This window comes from Chenopodium quinoa, unplaced genomic scaffold, assembly GCF_001683475.1.
Source record: "Chenopodium quinoa cultivar QQ74 unplaced genomic scaffold, ASM168347v1, whole genome shotgun sequence".
In the NCBI taxonomy this organism is placed as follows: domain Eukaryota; kingdom Viridiplantae; phylum Streptophyta; class Magnoliopsida; order Caryophyllales; family Amaranthaceae; genus Chenopodium; species Chenopodium quinoa.
The window spans coordinates 830,919-849,220 of record NW_018743389.1 but is presented as its reverse complement, the minus strand read 5'-3'; the positions used below and the strand labels follow the sequence as shown (position 1 = coordinate 849,220).

Sequence of the window (18,302 nt, the reverse complement as noted above, 5' to 3'; positions counted from 1 at the left end):
GAGGATGAAGGAAGGTATCTTTGGCCATCTTCAAACCTCTTCAAGAACAAACCTTTTTGGCGTAAACCTTCTGAGATGATAGCAGGAGTTGAAAGGGATGGTGTTCCCTGAGTGCAGAAAACCCTGTTATTCCTTGCCAACCACAACACCCAAAAAGTCGCAATGAAAAAGGTGGTCCTATGACCGTTGTAACCATCCTGGCGTATGTAAAGTCGAATATAGTACAGAATCCAATCCAAGAACGATTGGTCTGCATAAGCTTATGAGTGAATTTGAGGAATTCCACCCCTCCATGCATCCTATGCACAGTTGCAAAAGCTGAATAGGTGTTGCAAGTCCTCCTCATGTGTCCTGCAAAGATCACAATGCGTGTAACATCCACTCCTCTTCTACGTAAGTTAACCTTTGTTGCAATTCCATTCTTTAAAAGCTTCCACATAAATAGCTTCCATTTAGGAAGGATATTTAGCGACCATAAAATCTTGTAAAGATCAAAGTTCTCTGCAACGGCGGTATCCTGATTAGATCGCATAAGGAAGGCATACCCCGTTTTCACTATGAATCTCCCCGACTTATGAAACTTCCAGTACATGTAGTCATCTGACTGTAGATCAGGATCATCCATTACAGCAATTGAAACTGCATCCTTCCGCTCGAAAAAGGAAAGTAAACGAGCTTGGTTCCAACCTTGCCCCGAGGAATCCATAAAGTCACCTGCCTTCCATGATCGGGCTTGTTGGAAAGTAATGTGTTCCTTGTATTCCGGCACCCTCCCTCCCACCCAGCTGTCCTTGCCTACAATGATAGATTTTCCGTTCCCCACCTTCCACCCACTGCACACCCCTGAAGTAAAGAATTCCCAGCCCTCGCCAAACCTCGGAGTCCTTAAGACAAGTTCTTGTTCCTAAGCACTGAAGGCACCCCCTTGGTGAGGGGCGATTGAAACCTAGTCGCACACACCTTTGACAAAAGCAACTGAGGATTGTGTGAGATCTGCCAGACTTGTTTCATTAGCAGAGTTGTGTTAATTAATTAGGCTCCGCACCCCAAGGCCCCCCATCCCCCAAGAGAGATTGATTGTTTCCCTTGCAACCCAATGGATGCCCTTGTGGTCATTAGTCGCCCACAAGAACCTTGACAGAAGCGAGTCAACCTTGTTTGCAATTGATGCCGGCATTTCAAAACAATTGAGAATATGAGACGCTATAGGAAATAGGACCGAGTTGATCAACACCAATTTTTGAGACTGCGAAAGTAAACTGCATTCCATGCTGAGATTTGCCTGGCAATGTTGTCAACAATGAACTGGAAAGAGTCGCTTTTATGACCTATAAAATCTATTGGGACCCCCAAATGCTTTCTCAACTGAGAAACCTGCGTCTTTCCCAGTATTGATTTGAAACTATTCTGGGATGAAACGAGAGTGTTAAGGCTAACCTAAACATGAGACTTCCCTAGATTAAGCCGCTTGCGTGAAATACCGCAAAAACTTTTCAGCAAATTTGAAATCGCAGTGCAGCTCCTATCTGAAGCCTGGAAAAATAACAGTGCATCATCCGCGAAAAATAAATGTGAGATATACGGCCCCCTCTTGCCCAGTTTTATCCCATTAAACTGTCTCATATCACAACCTTGTTGCAACATTCTTGACAGGATGTCCATGCAGAATAAGAAAAGGTAAGGAGAAAGAGGATCCCCTTGTCGTAACCCACAAGTAGGACTAAACTGTTCACTCGTATCCCCATTCAATAACACTTTGTAAGAAACTGTCGAAACGCACTGTCGGATCATCTGAATCCAAGAGCTTGGAAAACCATACTACTGTAACACCGTTTGTAAAAAATCCCAGTTCACTCTGTCATAAGGTTTGCTCATATCTATCTTCACAGCCGCCAGAAAAGTGTTGCCGGTTTTCCTTTTATTGATCTTATCCATCATCTCATGGCTCAGAATAATATTATCCGACATCTGACGTCCTGTTATAAAAGCATGTTGAGACTTCAAGATTAAGTCCGGTAGTGCTTTCTTCAGCCTATTGACCAGGCACTTAGCCAGACATTTGTAGATGGTATTAGAAAGGCTTATCGGACGTAAATGTCCCAGTATCTCCGGGATATCTACCTTAGGAATCATAACCAAAATGGCGTGATTCTATTCCTTGAGGTGGAGAAGAACCTCTGAGCTGCTATAACAACCGAGTCTCCTACCTTGTCCCAATGTTTCTGAAAGAAAGCGGTTGTAAACCCATCTGGCCCAAGACTCTTATTTCCGCAGTTGTAAAGGGTTTAGAAAGAATGTTCACTTGTCTGTCACTTAACCTTGGAATATGTAATTCCCTTAGCAATTCCTCTGCTTGCCCGCAAACAACGTTGTAACACTGACTTTGACACAAAAGTGACCGAATCCTTAACCTGTTTCTCATCTTCTAGCCAATGTCCAGAAACATCTCGTAGAGTAAGAATTTGGTTCCTCGAGTAAAGTAGCGCAGTCGGTAAGTCACCCACAGAAAGCCAGTTCTCCTTCATTCTTTGCTTCCAAAAGGCAACGTTAATTGCAAGCTAAGTCTCCTCCACTTGTGTGATGTAAGTATGCGCTTGCTGCAAGTCCGTACTAGCGACCCTTGAGAATTTAAATCCTGGCTAAGTCATGAGATAATACACCAATAAGTTGGAGGATTTTTTACGAAAGTAAGCTTAATTGGCAAACAATTTACCAATCTAGACGCGTGGCCAAACTATTTACGAAACTAAGCTTCTGAGGTAAAACGCTGACTCGGTTAGCGTTTTACCTTGGTTATTATTTTTTTAAAAAAAATTTCGTATTTTGTGAAATTCAAATTTAAAAAAAAAATGGAAATACAGTAAAACGCTGACTGAGTCAGCGTTTTTTGTGTATGCATAACAGGAGAAAAACGCTGACTGAGGCAGCGTTTTAATCCTTAGCATAAAACGCTGCCTCAGTCAGCGTTTTATCTGCTGGCTGAAGCCAGCAACAGCAGGCCCCCAACAGCAGCCCCAGCAGCCCCAGCAGCCCCCTTCCACATCCACCCTCCTCCTCCACATCCACCACCACCACCACCCTCCTCCTCCACATCCTCCACCACCACCATCACCCTCCTCCACATCCTCCACCACCACCACCCTCCTTCTCCACATCCACCACCTCCACCACCCTCCTCCTCCACATCCACCACCTCCACCACCCTCCTCCTCCACATCCACCACCACCACCCTCCTCCACATCCTCCACCACCATCACCACCCTCCTCCTCCACATCCACCACCCCCACCACCCTCCTCCTCCACATCCACCACCACCACCACCACATCCACAATTTATTTTGAACGAAATGAGTCAAATGTGGACAAATAAGGAATTTGAAATTCAAACAAGACATAAATTCATTCAAATAATTATTAAAATAATAATGTAATGTAAGTTTTATGTACAACAAACTAGAGAAGGTCATTACAGCAAATAAATCAGATAATTCTATCCTATTTTGACTCATTAATTTGGTGTAACGGCTCTCTATCCTGTATGTCCACTCTCGGCCTGAGACGACGGCTATAGTGACGGACCATGGTAAATGGGTTCGGGCGTACTGGTGGAGTCAGCTGGCTGGACGATGGGTCATCAGGATGACGTAGGGGCGCGGAACTGCGAATGTCGTACTCCTCTGCGCCCGTGAATGACGCAGGATCACCCCCACAGCTACTCTGGCCAGCCTCGAACTGTGAGTGACTAGAGTGGCCGCCATGATCGTCCCGGGGGTGGACGAGATAGGCGTGACCATATCTCTGCAAGGTAGCCATGCCCATATCTCGCACCCGCTCGACCTGTGCTCTGGGCGGCTCAGGTATGCCTGGAAGGACGTCCGACAGTGCGTCAACCATCGCCGTCATATCCAACGCCTGTAGTAATTATGGATGAGTTAGTTGAATGATATACAAATTTAAAATTGATAAAAATAAGTTAATCAAATACACTTACATATCCCCTGATCACGGGGACTTCACAAAAATCGGAAATTATGGATGATCTATAGATAACACTTCAGTGAAACAGGTGTCCCGGTGCGGGCCTTTGTATGTGACTATGGTAAAGCCATCTGAGTGCTCACTTTTTTTAGTGCCTCGTAGCGACCAACCAAAATTCTTCTTGCACCGCAGATGAAGGACCTTCTCATTCGAGGTCACTGTGGTGTAGAATTGGTTCCTTTGTATAGAATACTTCTTCACCATTTCCTGAAGCAGTTTCTTAGATTCAAAGAACATACCCTTCTCAAACTCCCCCCCGATCACAAATGTTGTATGACTACCTGATTCGACCCAATATTGATCAACCTCATAATTCTCATTTACTTGACTTAACCAAGGAATAGGAGTTCTAACCATGGCCTCCCCACCTTTCATGTCTGTAGAATCAACATCCATGTTATCCAGTCCATGTTCCTCCTCTTTGCTCTCAGCCTCATCATTTGTTTCCCGGAGCGCATCATACAGAGACAACTCGTTATTCACCATATGTTGTAGATTTTCAAGATGATTCACCAATGGTTGAGACGATGATGTATGATCATCATGCTGCGTAGGTGAATAACTTTGGAGTTGCATGGGAGAAGATATAACTGTGTTCGATGTCGAAGGCCCAGATTGGCCAAACATTGTTGTAGATGGTCCACCATATACAGGTGAAGCTATATGTGAACTCAACGGCATCTGGAACCGATCGTCATGAAGCAGTCTGCTGAAGGACCCCATCCCATATTCAGTTGATGGAATGTCTTGTGAGGGCATTCGAAAGGACTCTGTGTAACCGGAAAAATAGGTAGCTTGTTAATCTGGTCGAGTACTTTGTTGCGTACACGTAGACACTATTTCTACATATATCTCATGTGGATAACCCCTCATTAAAACATCGCTCCTCAAAGCTTTCAAATGTCTATCGTTAGAACAAGGTAACACTTGAACCGCATTATTAGTCTCAAACCTCATTTGAATGTTAAGTTGTACATTCATTGGGTTTAAGCCAATAATGCTATGAACCTCGTTCATTAGATCGTTGAAAGTCATGTCTGGTCCAAGTGGCAATGGTTCCATATTTCCACCACTATACTGGACATTCGGTCTATCAGACACAAATTCACCCCCCCATCGGCATAACAAAGCTGCGTTTTGTGCAGCCATATTCTATACAATAACCAAAAACACATCTTAATTGCATGCAATCTCCACCAATTCGCACAATAACAACCAAGAAATTCACACTATAAACATAATTAACCATCATTGTTCCAATTCACATAACAACCAAAACAAAGTACACAACGAACATATTCACACTATAACAACCAACATATTCTACATAACATAATTATCGTAATTAAACAACAATGTAGGCTATTTTATCAAATTAAAACAACAATTTTATCAATATTTTCAACATTTTTATCAAACATTTCCACAATTTCATCATAAACTTTCTTACTAAACTAACATCAATTTAGGGCTTTTATACTAAACTATTATCAAATTACAACAAACTAACTTAGAATTATCAACATAATTATCAATTTACATCAAACTAACTTAGAATAATCAACAACATTATCAAATTAAAACAATGTAGTATATAATTATGAAACTAACCTAGGTTTTAAAATTTTAAAAACAAAGAGAAGTACCAACAATGTCATTAAATGAAGAGGAGAGTTTGAGAGAGAGTACCAACAAGGCGGCGACGGCGGCGGCAGCACACTTTCCGGCGGCGGGGACGGCGAGTACAACGAGGGAATATCCGTTTTAGAGAGATTGAGCGAGTTTGAGAGAGTTTGAAGTAGAGTGAATGATGTGATGTCGCGGTTTTCTGTGGCAATATACTAGCAAAAACCGCTGCCTGAGGCAGCGTCTTTTCCTTGTTAATGAAACGCTGCCTCAGGCAGCGTTTTAGAACCTACCTAAAAACGCTGCCTCAGTCAGCGTTTCATTGTATTTCATGTTTTTTTTTTTAATTTGGCATTTTAAAATACGAAATTTAAAAATAAAAATAAAAAGGGGTAAAACGCTGACCGAGTCAGCGTTTTACCTCTGAAGCTCAGTTTCGTAAATAGTTTTGCCACGTGTCTATTTTCGTAAATTGTTTTTCAATTTGGCTCAGTTTCGTAAATTGATTTCTATTGTTTATGTTCATTTTTCAACTTCTTAGAGTTTTTACCCAACTACCAAACAATTCTTCTAATTCTCTTAAACTTCCCAAATAATACCCCTGAATAAGTGACATTTATGTACAATAAATGTACAATTAACTTAAAACTTTCATACTTTAAATATCCAATCGACATGAATTTTAAAATTAACAAAAAAAAAAAAAAAGGGGTTAGCAATTATGAATATAGCTAATAATACGAGTGTACCTTAAAAAAAAATACAACGTGTACAATTATCAATCAAAAATTTACATATGTACTCTAATAACGGTTCAATTGGTAACTCAACTCAAGTTAACAAGTTTTAATTTCGTTGAAGCACGTGATAAGATGGGACGTCCTTGTATGAAATCCAAGATTGTATGACTGCAAGTCTGCAATTGTACTGTAATTGATTGAACTGTGTAATCCAATAACCAGGGATAATGAACACACCACTCCTACTACTGTCGTCTCTTCTAGTGTTCTTCCTCTCCAGTTTTCTCCTCCAACCTCTTTCCAGTAAGCCCGCCTTCATCATTTCGTTTCTTTCTCGAAACTCATCTCCGTTCTCTTTTAATCGCAACGTAAAAATCATACAAACAATACTTTAATTTGGCTAATGATTCTCTCTATCACTCATCGTATTACATAATCTTGCAATTAAAAGAGAACGGAGGAATAATTATAATTTACTATAAATTTCAAATTAAATTGGTATTATGTTAACTTTTTTCCTTTTCAGAGTGGTCGAAATTGAAAGAAGCAGAAGTTGCAGATTTGTTGGTGACAAATGCATTCATATACACCAGTGATCCTTCTCTTCCCTTCGCTGATTCCATGGCCATTAAAAATGGTCGATTTTTGGGTGTTGGCAATTATTCTTCTCTTCAGGTTTTTTTTGCAATTTATGATTATTATTATTATTATTATTATTATTATTATTATTATTATTATTATTATTATTATTATTATTATTATTATTATTATTATTATTATTATTATTATTATTATTTATTTATTTATTTTATAAATTAATTTCATAGTTATATAGTTTGAATTTAGTTTATTTTGTTGCTGTTTTGAAGGAATTTGAAGGAAGTACAACGGAGAAATTGAATATGGAGGGAAAAGTTGTGGTTCCTGGATTTATAGATTCCCATTTGCACTTGATTTATGGTGGACTACAGGTTTGTCCGAAAAGTGAATCTCTTGTGGACTTGTCTTTACAGTAAAGGCAGTGATGTATACGGAATTTGATTGTTTAATGGGTTTAACTTAGTTATTGGTTTTGGTGATGTCTCGGGTTATTGTATGTAATATCCGTATGAGATAAAAAAGAAGTTATTTACTACTTCACTCAGTTGAATATAAGTAGGGACAGGAGGGTTTGATCACTTTGATGTGTGGATAAAAGTAGGATTGATGATGGTTTACAAAAGTAATCAGAAAGCAAATTTGACTAAAAGTATTACAAACGAGATTGAGGTAGACTTTTCCAATTGTTACATAATGATATTAACAGTCCTGTATGAGTATATATATAGTCTTGGTGACTAAAGTTTGATTTATTATTTATTGCGAGTGTTATAAAAGTAGGAAACTTTTATAAAAATGTTTTTAAGAAAGTAGATTGTGATAATAGTACTCTTAATATCTTGTAAAACAGCTAAAAGATATATTGTAGTATGTTAGAAAATATTATCAATGCATGCTATTTTGGAAGGATGCAAAAGTGAAGCTGTTTGAACACTAATCTTCCACTGCCTATGTGACATTACTGCTAACCTGTAACAGGGCACTACATATTTGAAATGCTTTTGGTTGTCAATGAAATTTGATATCTATTATCTCATGTTAAGCAGATGACTCAAGTGGAGCTCCATGGTGTTAGTACGAAACAGGAGTTTGTTATGAAGATTGAAGCCGCTGTTAAAAGTATGTAAACTTTAAAGAGCTTGATATTATAAAATGGTTGGAACAGTTAAGTATTACAAATTGCTGAATGTAATATTTTTTTGGGTATTCCATGCATCATAAAGTGGCTTTGCTTTGGATTTAAGAGATTATAAAAACTTAAAGAGATTATATTTAGTGGATAATTAAACTATAAGAGAAGAAGGATAGGGATTATTAGCACAGTCAGTTTGAATTCACTTAAATTGAAAGTAGTATTGTGAAATAAAGAATGGGTAAATTGTTGTCGTAACCAACCACGCCTTTGCTCTTCAATTTTTGAGGGCTATGTTCTTGCAAATTATAGATGCTTGGACCAAAAAATGATATCTATATGATGGGAAACTGTACTGGCTAACATCATATCTGGATCAAAAGTAACAAGAACAATTCTATCTTGATAGTACCCAATAAAACAGATCCTGTTAGTGAGCAGCTGTAGCCCATGAAGGCAAGAATACTGGGCACAAGAACAATCTATTGCGACTCTACAACCTGTTGCTTCTAATCTTCTTTTATGCACTGCATAAAGATGCTCCAGAACAAAATAAATAAGATCTTATGAATATAAGTCCACATTTCAGCTGCTGGTGGAAGAGAAAAGCTCTCATTTATGAATTTTCCAGCTTTAGATTTATTTACTTGCTATAGGAACTGCCAACATTTTTCTTCTTTCAGTGACCATAAATAAACTTTTTTTATAGACCAAAGTCATAGCTGGCTATATATGTCTACTGGGTCTAGTTTAGTTTGTCTGTAATAGGTGCACCATTAAGATAGTCTTGTTATTCCTTTGATACCAGTTGTTTGTTCAATGTCACATTTGGTCAAATGTGAACAATTCTACATCAGATTTAGAGTCTGAAAATGGATAAAATCTCATGAGATCTTGTGAGACTTTTTCTTGTGTGTAAACATTCATGTTGAGAGAATTACACAATCACTCTCAAAGACAGCAGTGGTTAAATAGGCTTGGTTATGCAACATTTGGTCGTTGAGACTTAGGAGGCTAATGGTAGTATGCGGGTTCTACTTAAATAGTAGATTTGATAGTTAGATATCCTGATTCCCTTAAGAGTAAATTTTGAACCCATGTCACTGGTTATATCTTAGGATTAAAAAAGAAGTAGACTATTATGTATTTTGGAGGATGCCCCTTCTGGTTGTTCTCTTTCTTCTCAGTTAATAGTATTTTTTTTTTAACTTGTCTTAAAAAACATTGCAGGTAAGAAGGAAGGTGTTTGGATTTTGGGTGGTGGATGGAACAATGACCTTTGGGGAGGAGAACTGCCAATGGCAAATTGGATTGATGATATAAGTCCTCAAAATCCTGTAAAGTCAACACTTCAAATTTGACATGGTTCTTTGCAGCTTGAATACTTTGAAGCTTTAAATATTTATGCTACACTATCTTGCAGGTTTGGCTATCACGGATGGATGGTCATATGGGTTTGGCTAATTCACTGGCAATCAAGATGGCTGGAATCACTCGAGAAACAAAAGATCCACCTGGGGGCACATTAATCAGAACTGCAGATGGAGGTAAATTTCAGTTATATCACTTGTATATGTTGATGCGTCTTTTCCCAGAGAATAGCTGCCCGAGAGAGAGGGGGGGGGGGGACCTCTATGTATGCAAATATAAGCTTCAAAAGTTCTTTGGTTTCTTTTCATGGTATATCGTGTTGTTCTATATTATTCTAAATACTGAGTAATGTGACTATTTTAAATAGTGATGTATGCATTTATTCCGTTGTCTCATTCTTCTTTTAGAGCCTAATGGATTGCTGGTAGATGCTGCAAGACAGCTTATTCTTCCAAGTATCCCAGAGCCCACCATTAATGAAAGGAGGGAAGCATTATTAAAGGCCAGCTATTACGCTTTGACCAAAGGTGTAACAACAGTGGTTGATATGGGAAGATATGTTCCTGGTTCTTCATCAGAGTTACCATGGCAAGATTTTACAGGTTATGAAGTACACAAATTTTGCTTATGTGCTCTATTTCCAAAAGTTTTTTCCTTTATAATGTAGTTATCTTGTTTTTTCTTTCTTGAGATATTTCTTGCTTATTTACATGCTATTCTCATATTGTATGCGTTTTTTGTATGCTATTTGAATAATCGTTTTGATATCATCTGCACAAATTGTGTTTCCTCTGGACAGAGCTTTTAGTCCTATGGCCAAGTGATTAGTTAAAATCCCTACAAGAGGAATACAGTTCGTGGAATTCTTTTTTTAGTTTGATAATTTGCTTGTTGAACTGACCATGTGTTAGTTATTATAGCAATCAAATAATTCTAACTTTTTTTTTTCTTGCTGAATGTTTAAATTGAATTTTTCCCTTCATATGGTTTGGCAGATGTCTACAACTGGGCAAATGCTTCTGGAAATATGATGATCAGAGTTTGTTTGTTTTTTCCCCTTGAAACCTGGTCACGCGTATCTGTATGTACCACTGTACTGTTAATAAAAAGATTTATTTGGTTTCTTTTTATTCTTTTCTGAAGATATCCAGTCAATCTATTTTTTTTTTTAATTATTTACTATGGGCTTACATATACTGCTTAATCAGGATCTTGTGCAGATGACAGGTCATATGGTTAGCAAATGGCTTTACCTTGGTGGTGTCAAGGCTTTCTTAGATGGAGCATTGGGGTCTAACAGTGCCCTCTTTTATGAGGTTAGCATGCACGAGCTAATATCTACTCCATGGTTATTTATTTAGATTGGTCATTTTGATGTTAATGAATGCTTATGTACCAGTTTTGTCAATTCTTGTAATGCTTGGAATGAAAGTTGTAATTATGATGAACTACCTGTGCACTCTTGATTCTTGATTTTCCTATGCAGCCATATGCTGATGATCCTGAGAGTTCAGGCTTTCAAGTGATGGACCTTGACAATCTGCTCAACATGACTGCACTTTCTGACAAATCTGGGCTGCAGGTGGTCCGTTGACACTGCATCTATTTTACTCAATAGAAGCTCTCAAGCTGTCAGGATAGGATAAAAATTCTATAAGCGCTTTTCATGAATATACCAGGTCGCCATTCATGCTATTGGCGATAAGGCGAATGACTTAATCTTGGATGTGTATGACTCAGTTGCTTCAGAGAATGGAGAAAGGGACTGAAGATTTAGGGTAAGTAAATTTTCGTTGTTATCAGCTAAGTGGCCTGCAATTATAATGAGACCACCGTACATTGTTGCATGTTTAAATCTTATTTAGTACTGTCACGAGTTCGTGGTCATGTTATTTTAGATTGAACATGCTCAGCATTTGGCACCTGGTTCAGCGGCTCAATTTGGTAAACAAGAAGTAGTTGCTTCAGTACAGGTTTGATTGGGACATTGTTCTTTGCATTTTCTCATATATTACTTTTTGATTGGCTTTACAACATGCATGATGTTTCATCTCATGTGATTCCACTTCAAGAGAAGACAATTTGTTCACCAATGATGTTTATGTTTTGCATCACATCAATATTAAAAGATTGTTCAGAAATTCTAACATTTCTTGTAAATTTTGGCAGCCTGTGCACCTTCTTGATGATGCTATTTCTGCAGAAAGAAAATTGGGGAAGCAACGGGCTGAACATGGATCTTATCTCTTTCATTCACTTCTAACAAGTCACTCACTGCTAGCTTTTGGATCTGATTGGCCTGTGCGAACTAAACTTTTTGCCATTTCTATCTTTTTTTTTTTTTTTTTTTTGGCACTTTTCCAACTTCTAATATCTGTATTTTCCTGACAATGTATTAGGTTGCAGACATTGATCCTTTGAACAACATTAGGACAGCAGTAAAAAGGGTTCCACCAATGTGGGAAACATCATGGATTCCATCTGAATCCCTCTCACTCAATGATGCACTTGATGCGTAAGGCTCATCTTTTGTCTTGACATTCCTGTAGATCCCCTATGATTGATGTTTCCAGTGAGAGCTTTTTTTGGTTTCTCATAATTGAATACTAAAATCATTGAAGAATCATTCTGTAGACCTGCTTACGGAAAACCTCATAGAGTTTCTTCTGTTAGTGACTCCAGAAACACTATTAAAGTATTAGGGTTATAGTATGTCAGCTTTGCTTGGCTTGTCACTCTCTTACCTTGCATTGAAGTCCCAGTGTCCCACAATCAATTTCCCGGCAAGGTTATATAATGAAGCTTTCTCTTGCCTTATTCCTCTCACAATCATATTGCAGGGGTGTAGTCACATACTAGACAACCTGATATAGGCTTAGCCCAGGAGGAATGAATGTCTTTCGGTGTGAATGATCACTCCACACACACACGGCACACACACAAAACTTATGTTGTGTTCTCATTATTATTAAGTTTGTCATCTACACGTGTAAAATTAAACAGGGATAGAGGAAGTGTATATTCTAGATGTAGTTCATGTCATGTTATGCAGTTACGAGTATAATCATTAGTAATGTGTATTAGAAAGGAACTTACTGAAATTGAAACTTGCCTGTTAAGTATAGTAACAATAAGTAAATAAAACATTATCCTTCCTACAATTAGCTAACTAATCGCATATAATTCAATGATGTCATCATAGAAAGTTGTTAGCTTCTTAAAATCTACCAAAGGAAATTTTGGCTTAAGAGAAGAAGGAAGTCTATACTACATGTACAAGCCTCTATGAGATTTTGGTCTTAATCCTTCACTCTAGCTTGTGCTTGTGCATTTTATTTTCAAACCAATAACAACTCTTAAACATCGCAAAATTTTCTGCATGCAGGCACACGATTTCAGCAGCTCGTGCGTGTTTTCTTGACAAAGAAATAGGGTCAGTATCTCCAGGAAAATGGGCAGATTTTGTTGTATTGTCCACAAACTCATGGGAGAAATTTATAGCTGAAGCATTTGCTTCTGTAGAGGCTACATATGTTGGTGGAATTCAAGCCTATTCTTCAAAGAATGTTGTGTGATTAAGGCGGGGTAGTCTATACATACAATTTGCATCCTCCCCTTTTAACTGAAGTGCTAGCATAGGAATTGAGTTGTACTTCTGAAATTCTGCTCAATAATCTGAGTAGGTTATGGCATGATGAAATCCTTTGAGTTAACAAGCAATTTCATTAGAGATGTGAAATGAGCATAACATAGTCCAATAATTGCAGTGCAGTTAATTCTTGAGAGCTTGTGTATGAGGGGATAATTTGAGATTTGGGTGCTGGATCATCTGATCCAACCTTGAAATGTATCTGCAGTTACTTGACACAGACTCGCTGCCCTGACTCAGTTATCAATTTCAATGACTTAATGACTTATAGTATACTGCTTGATTGTTAGAAGCTGATTGGCAAAAGTCTCAACTAGATGGCTCAAACTCTTGGATATGACCTAAATCAAATTTGATCTAAGTGACTTGTTTTCCATACCTTTTTCCACGCCGAAGAGTGGGCTTAACCATATTGCATATTACACACAGAATTTGTCAGAAATGTTGTTTTGACTATGGGCATTTTCATTTATTTCATTTCGATTTTTTATTTTTTATTTTTAGTTATTGTGACAGCCTTGTGTTACTTCCCTACTTTTATGAATAGTATTTGGACAATAATACCCTTTAAACTTAGTTGCCCTAATTAATGTTAATCGCCTCCTTTTTTGACCTCTTAAAAATCGTGTGCGGACATTTGTACCTGTAAAAATATTTGCTTACGTATTCTCTCATGAATGCTACCATAAACTAAAGTTGTGGCATAAGGCCAAAGCAAAAGAGCTCCATGGACATGGCTAGCTATAGCGCGTTTGGTAACTGTCCTATTTTGCACAAAGGATGATATTTTCATACGAGGGGCTTGCTCAATCATATAGAAGTAAATGAATGTAGTAGCCTTAGTTTGAATCATGAAGATAATAGCATTTGATTGATCGAGCCTTGTACTTTAAAATTTGGTTATTTGGTGTGTATCGATATATATGGGGATTAATATGGGAAAAGTAAAATTGCTTATGATCTTTCGTTTCATATTTATTGCATGACAATGTATAGTGAAAGCTTAATATGGAGTTTTGAGTGGTCAATTTGATGTGTTGCTAATTAGAAGAGATCAACTGTTCAGAATTAGTTTGCAGTTTTATTCTTTTGTTTATTTATGATTGAGTTATTTAGCATTGTTTTTTATTGTAATTTTATAGAAGCATCTCCTTGTAGTTTATTTGTTTTAAATTCTGGTAGAAGCATCTCCTTGTAATTTACATCTTAATATGTCACTTAATCTGTTTGTGAACATGATATCCTAATTCGATTGATGAAGTATCCTGCCCAAGCTCACCTCAGAGCCACGACCTGGTCCACTCTCTCGTTCTTTTGTTGGGGTAAAGATTCCAACTTTTTACTAAAATTAGTTAAGATGATGTTGACCCTATTTTTTTTTTTATACTACTGCGTTATATATTATGTCCAAATTACAAATTTGTACATAATATGTAAGAAAGGTAGTAGTATTATTCTCGTTTTTTGTAATAGAAATTTCAAGTAGCTTACCCTTATAATACTATATACTTTGTGTACGTAAATATGTGTACTCAGATATATACATATGTTATCAGTTTATGTTAGCTGTTGCACTTTTTGTATGCACAAATTCCATGCAATTTTTGTTAGTGCAGTATCAATTGAGAAAGGGCATGTGATTAAAATAATCGAGGTTTGGTTAATGCTTCCTATAACCACCCACCTCCATTACCTTCCACCAGTGTGCCACCAGTTTGCCACCGTCACAAGAATCGCAACACCACACCGACGACTACCACCCACTCCACACGCACCAACCAACCAACACCATTACCCAAATATAAAACACCAACAATTTACCACCACCACCCAAATCTAAAGACACCAACCAAACACCACCACCTCCCAAATCTAAAATCACCCAATCATTCTCCACCACCACAAAACAACACCATTTGAACCACCCATAACACCACGGCCGCTAAAATAACACCACCACTATTCGAGCCACCCAATTTACCACCACCACAAAAATTTAATGCGCGGAAGTTTAGTGCAAACTATTTCACTACAGTCATTAGATTTACATTACTGTTTTGTATGGGGTAAATACAAGTTTCTCTTATTGATTAACAAGATTGTATCTCAAGAGGGTAAATTTGTAATTTCGACAAATAAGTTAGGGTTAATATTGTAACTGTTGTGCGATAGCGGAAGAAAAGATCGAAAACAATAAAGAAATTCAATGCAAACAATAAGAACAACACACCAAGAATTAACGTGATTCACTATATATATGATAGCTACGTCCACGGGCACCGAAATCAAAGATTTCACTATAAACTGCAAAGATTATAAAGATGAATCAAGTCTTTCTCAAGAATGGCTCTCTCTCTGTCTCTCTTAACCCTAGCACTAATATCAGGAAGTTTTTATATTAATCCCTAATTAAAAGATACTTGGGCAAAAAGATAATAAAAGAGAACTATAAGAAACCGCAAAAAAACGCGTCTCCGTCGTATTCCTCTTCCGCCCGGTCAGACCGAGCAAGGCATGCTCGATCGGGCGCGAGAAGCAACATCAAGACGAGACACTCGCACTGCTTTCCTCTCACCGCCCAGTCTGACCGGGCAAGGCATGCCCGATTGGGCAGTGGAGGTTTGCGAGATACTTTGCCACGCCTATCACCGCCCAGTCTGACCGGGCAAGGCATGCTCGATCGGGCAGTGAAAGGCTGCACAAGTACGAGTCATCTAATCATAAAAAATCTCCACCTTGACGAGAACTCGTAGTCAGCAAAACGATCCCATCAGCACATAGTGAAAAAACATCTCAAGCCTAACCCAATGCAAAGCTCATGCATAAGCCATACATCCCGATAAGTCTCCAACCAAGACCCATCTTGATAAGCCTCCAACCAAGACCCATCACATACTCGTCTCCAAGTATAACAACTCATAATGCTCCACCTGCATCATAAGCCCCAGACAAGCTCCACCTTAAGGCCAACATGCCTACACCAAGAGCTCCCCAACACCGCCCCTAAGGGCGTAATACATCACATGGTAATCGATATTTAGCAAGTCCAAACAATGTTTAAACTTACTAAATGGAACAGACTTAGTGAAGAAATAAGTCGGGTTGTCAGCAGTCCCAATCTTCTTCACCTTAATCCTCTTGTCAGTACGTAAGAAATAATATCTGACATCAATATGCCTGGTCCGATCATGGTGCACTTGATCTCTAGCTAAGCAAATGACACTTAGACTATCACAATACACTGTAGCAAAATCCTGTGCAATACCCAGTTCACCTACAAGGCTTTGAGCCAAATAGACTCCTGAGCTGCAGAAGTTAAAGTCATGTACTCAGTTTCAGTAGTAGACAACGTAACCGAAGACTGCAATGTAGACTTCCAACTAACCACAGAACCACCCAAAGTGAACACATACCCTGTCACGGACCTCCTGGTATCCACATCAGCTGCATAATCAGAATCACTATACCCAGTCACCAAGCACTCCTTACCATTCCCATACACAAGACCAATATCAGCTGTCCCTCTCAAATAGCAAAAAATCCTTTTCACCCCCTGCCAGTGTTCCCTTCCAGGCCGAGCCATAAACCTGCTTTCAACACTAACAACATGCGCAATATCCGGCCTAGTGCAGACCATAGCATACATAAAACAGCCAACCGCGTTGGCATATGGAACTCTAAACATATAAGTCAACTCCTCCTCTGTTTGAGGTGACATAGATAAAGACAACTTACAGTAGTTGGTGTACTTATAGGCTTTGATTTTTCCATCCCAAAACGAGACAAAATCTTTTCAATGTAGCTTTTCTGAGTCAAGAAAAGCTTACCTCTAGCTCGATCCCAGTAGATCTCCATACCCAAAATCTTCCTAGCTGCACCTAAGTCTTTCATGTCAAACTCCGGATTAAGCATCTCCTTTAATCTAGTAATATCAGATTTATTCTTTGTGGCAACCAGCATGTCATCAACATATAACAACAGATAAATCATGGAACCATTTTCCAGCTTACTATGATACACACATCAATCATATGAATTCCTATCAAAACCATGCGAAACCATAAAAGAATCAAACCTCTTGTACCACTGTCGGGGGGGATTGCTTAAGTCCTTACAATGACTTTAGCAATCTGCAGGCATATTTTTCCTTTCCAGGAACCTCGAATCCCTTGGGTTGCTTCATCAGAATCTCCTCCTCCAAATCACCATGAAGGAAAGCCGTTTTAACATCCAGCTGCTCCAGCTCAAGATCAAAGTGTGCTACAATTGACAATAACACATGGATAGAAGTGTGTCGAACCACAGGTGATAATATCTCCACAAAGTCAACCCCTTCTACCTGATTGAACCCCCTTAGCAACTAGTCTAGCCTTAAAACGCACTTGCTCAGTTTCTGATAACCCTTCTTTCTTCTTGTAAATCCACTTACACCCTACAAGCTTCCTCCCTTTCATACCTTTACCAGTTCCCACACTATGTTCTTGTAAAGAGACTGTATCTCTTCACCCATTGCAGCAAGCCATTGCGCCGACTCACTACAACTAATTGCTTGTTTATATGTGGCAGGTTCAAATGACTCTACATCATCAGCTACACTCAATGCATAACCTGTCAACTCATCAACACAACAAGTCCTTCCCTCCATCTCTTCAATCAATCTAACAGGCTTCTTGATAATTTGTTTAAGCATCTCAAGAATGGTGTTAGGTTGACTAGATGACCCCTGATTAGATTGCTCCACCTCCTCCATAGAGTTAGAATGAGTTGGAGTAATCTTAGGTTCAGGAGTACCTGGCATTGGAACATCAACATCATCATCAATATATTGTACCCGAGGTAAATCAGCAATGGTAAACCGATGTACCTCAAGCACCCCATTTGTCTGTAATAAATTCTCCCTTTCCCTTCCTAAATCAGAAGTCTCCGTAATTATAGTTGAATACATGATGCTCTCATCGAAAATAACATCCCTACTAAGAATGACCCGACCCTCCGAAGGTGAATAGATCCTAAACCCCTTCACACCATCCCCGTACCCAACAAAACACCCTCACTTGGCTCATGGATCCAGCTTACCCTCACTAACATATAATAAGCAACACAACAAAAAATCTTCAAATTTGAAAAATTAGGCAACTTACCAC

General features: G+C 38.5%; 1 pseudogene; it reads left to right on the top strand.

Moving 5' to 3' along the window:
* The first annotated feature begins 6,516 nt into the window (after positions 1-6,516).
* On the top strand, positions 6,517-13,891 carry LOC110738384 (annotated as a pseudogene).
* The last annotated feature ends 4,411 nt before the right edge of the window (positions 13,892-18,302 follow it).